This window comes from Silene latifolia, chromosome X (assembly GCF_048544455.1).
Source record: "Silene latifolia isolate original U9 population chromosome X, ASM4854445v1, whole genome shotgun sequence".
NCBI lineage: Eukaryota > Viridiplantae > Streptophyta > Magnoliopsida > Caryophyllales > Caryophyllaceae > Silene > Silene latifolia.
The window spans coordinates 269,398,106-269,402,372 of record NC_133537.1 but is presented as its reverse complement, the minus strand read 5'-3'; positions in this window follow the sequence as shown (position 1 = coordinate 269,402,372).

Below are 4,267 nucleotides of genomic sequence, written 5' to 3'. Positions count from 1 at the left end.
TCTTCTTGTCTAGGCAAGAATGAGAATTCCGCGATCCTACAATGTTTCTAACACCATAGGGAGTCTACTCTAGACAAAAGCATTTAGCGATTGTGGACAAAGGTACCCTAGCTTGACACAACTTGGAAGTGATTTGTTGGTATCCTCCTAGGCTTAGTAACTTGAAGAAACCATATCTATAATGGAGTGTGTACCCTTATATTGCTTCCCTCATAGATAATTTCCGCCACTTAGATGAGGAAAGTGGCTATTCTTTTGTAGATGTATCCATTACTTGTTTTTGTGTGCTTAATGCTTAGATGTATCGCCATTGTGGCAAGCCCCACCTTGCCTTGCAAGAAGGCATCTTACCTTATAGATGTCTTGTTGTGAGTTGAAGGGGCGGAGTGAAACCCGCTAATTGTTTCACATCGGCTATATTAGTAAACTAGTTTAAATAAAGGTCATAGCTTTAGTCACCTCTTTACACGGGACGAGCAAAGGTTCGGTTTGGGGATGTTTGATGTGACTCATATTTGTGCACATTTAGTCCCCGAATTAACCTCGTTCCCACGCTTTCTAGCGACTATTTGTAATACTACGGATTTATGAGTCTCTGGGTACTCTATCGAGTAGGCCTTACTCTGTCGAGTAAGGGTGAGTTGCAGTTTAAAATAGTTTCTGACCTGTTGGGTACTCGATCGAGTAACGTAGATACTCGATCGAGTAAGGGGGCACTCGATCGAGTACCTCAGCTACTCGATCGAGTAGCCGGTTTACGGGGGTTGATTTGTCGGGTTTTGTTAATAATGCGATTTAGTATATAATACCTTCCGTCACTTTTCTTTAAACACTTTTAAAACCTAATTACTTTCAAAGAGAGAAATCAAACTACGTTCTTCGCATTCAATCGCATTGTTTGTAAATCCCGGAGCTTGGAAGGTCGGATTTTACCTTTCTTTGTACCGTTGTGATCCTTGCGTCGAGGGTAAGATCTATGTACCGTTTTTATAGTATTTCATTAAAGTTGGTTAAACCCTAGTGTTGGGATTTGGGGGTTTTATTGTACTTTTATGTTTGGTAGTGATTATATGTTTGTATGTTAGGAGGAGGATTCATAGAGGAAGCGTTTTGATATCAGCTGTGAGATCGTCTGATTGTGTTATGCTTTCCAGGTAGGGTTTCCCTACTCAGTATTAGTCCCATAATGTGTTGTGGTGTTTTGTGGTTGTTGAATATTATCATACTCATATTGTGACGATTGCTGAATTTGGTTGCTGATAGTAGTTGTGATTGATTGTATCTGTCTGTGTTCTTCGGGGTGCGTCCCTGGCTGAGTGGAGTCACTTGCGGGAGTGGCTTCACGCCCATGATTCGCCTTCTGTGGAACCCGCCATAGAAGGGATGTGCACATTAATGGATTTGGGTTTATCGCTCGATGGAGATGAGCGGGGCTAAGGTGGGAACGGCTGCGGTCCCCCACTGGCGGCGAGGAGTGACCTGTTGCGATGGGCACTCTGGCAGGGCTACACACTTTAGTGTGTAGTCAGGATTCTGGAGTTGGGTTTGGAGTTCGGAGAATATCTGTGATGATTGAGCTGTTTGTTTTATTGTATTGTTGGTTTATATAAATTTTGTGATTAGTGCTGACCCCGTTTAATGTTTTAAAAACTGTGGTGATCCATTCGAGGATGGTGAGCAGTTATTGAGCAGGTATGAGTTGAGTTACTGGGATAGCTGGGATGTGCCACCGTCTGATGATAGAAGTCTTCCGCTGTAGCGTAGTAGTTTAATAAACATTTCAGTTAGTTCAGTAGACAGTTGGTTTTGACAACATGTATTCGTATTTTGGTTTTGGTTTTGAGATTGTAACCTTTCGCTAAAGTATTTCTATTTAAATGTTGTTTCGTTATTGTCAATTTGACTATCATTGCCTCGGGTAACCGAGATGGTAGCATCCTTATACCTGAGTGGTCCTGGTAAGGCACTTAGAGTATGTGGGTGTTACAAAATGGTATCAGAGCGACGATCCTGAAACCTGTAACCAATGAATCCAATGAATATAGGGAGTCAATTAAAATGAACCCGGGGTAAAGGTTGTAGGAGTTAATGCAAAGGCTTGGGACACGTCCTAAAGTCGCGAACTCGCCCTACAATTTTGAACCGGTTACATGGGGGGTATATGTCAAGGTCGTATGTGGTATTTGTTAGTTGGCATGTGAATGTGGTGATGTATGCTGTAGTTGTTGGATGTTTGGAGTAGAAGGTTGAGTTCGTGCATGAAAGGTTGGTGAAGTATATAGAACTGATGTTTGAACAAGAAGCATGTTGGATGTTTACTATGTGGCGTTTGATAACATGATGTAATTGTTTTACTGATCATATGAAAAGCTTGGAAGAATCGCATGCTTAACTATAGTATAATGTTGAGTTTATAAAGTTGTGTAGTATGTTGGGATATGATATAGCATGCGGGTAGCATATTCGAGTTAGTATGACTCGATCGAGTGGGTCTGACTCGATCGAGTGGGTATTTGACGATTTTGCAACCAGAATCGAGTTTTTGGGCACTCGATCGAGTACCTCGGGCACTCGATCGAGTAGGGGGTCACTCGATCGAGTAGCCTGGCTACTCGGTCGAGTATGTTAGAGATCAGAAGGTCTGTTTGGGGTCTGATGTCGAGGCACTCGATCGAGTATGGAGGGGCACTCGATCGAGTAGGTTTAGGCACTCGATCGAGTAGGTTTAGGCACTCGATCGAGTGTGTTCTGGGCAGTCCGCTTTCGTGTTTTGAGGTTTTAGTGCGTATGTTTATGTCTACCCTTTCTTATATAGTTTAAAGATGCCGCCCAAGAGAAACGGTTTTTATGCGAGAGCTGAGACCATGAACATAGATGATATCGTTAAGATGTTAGAGCACCAGGATGCTCTTACGGAGGCCTTAAAGAAAGTGGGAAAAGATAAGGATAAGGAGGTTGATCACTCTAAGATCAGTCTCTATATAGCGAGGTTTAACCCAAAAGAGTACAAGGGGACTGGGGAACCAAACCTTCTTGACAACTGGCATCGTGAGATGGAGAACATACTAGACCCGTTCACCGTCCCGATGAGATGAGAGTAGAACAAGCTGCGTTCTACCCGAGGGAAGCAAACAAGAGTGGTGGGATAAGGTGAAGGTGAGTGCTAGGGAGATGTATGCGAACCAAGGCTTACCTGCTATACCTTGGGAAGAGTTTCGGAGGGCTATGAGGAAGGAGTTGGTACCGGAACATATGAGGAGTAAGCTGAGGGAGGAGTTTGATGGGTTTAAGATGACATCTGATATGTCAGTGGCTGAGTACTACAAGCAGTTTAATAAGAAGTCTAGGTATGCTGAGGATATGGGTTTGAGTGAGGAGAACCTGGCGCTGAGGTTTGAGAGGGGTTGACCCTAAGATCATGGATAAGCTACCCGGGGAGTCCTTACGATGTTAAGGAAGCTTATGAGAGGGTTGGGAGAGCTGAGAGGTTGGTGGAGATGGCTCAGGAGAGAGTGGGTGTTGAGAAAAGAAAGGCTGAGAGCGAGGGTGGTGGCCAATCTAGTCACAAGAAAGGCAACCACAATCAAGCTAGAGGGTTTTCTGCTGGGTCAGGGTTCAGTGTTGGGGCTTCCTTTGGGCGTGGCCGTGTGAGAAGTAGTGGTAGTTGGGGGATGACTTGCTTTGGCTGTGGCGGTGTAGGCCACAAGAGACATGAGTGCACGAGTGCACCGAGAGCTTTTCAGGGATCGGCTCGAGGGAGCTATTCTCAGGGACCTGCACAGATTTATGCGAGCAATAGACCGTCTGGGTCATGGTCTAACCGGGGAAGTCAGAGCTATCAGGGTGGAGGTAACCGCAATGGCGGTAATTCTTATCAGAAACCAGCTACGAACAACAACAACAACCAAGGGTCGGGTGCTAAGCCGACCACATCAGCCAGTACTGTCCAGGGAGGTGGACAGAAGACCAGTGGAAAGCTGTTCATGATGGACGAGAAAGCAGCTGAGGATGATGCACATGTTATCACTAGTACTTTTCTTGTTAACGGTATTCATACCTTTGTTTTGTTTGATTCGGGGGCGTCTCAGTCATTTGTATCTTCGAGTCATGTTAAACGGTTGGGTTTGAGGGTATATGAATCGGTAAGTGAGGAAGTTTTTATACCTTCGGGTGAGTCTGTATCATGTGGGAGGTTGTTTAGAGATGTGTCTATGATAGTTGGGCAAGTTGACCTACCTGTAGACTTGCTAGAGTTTCCTTTTGACGG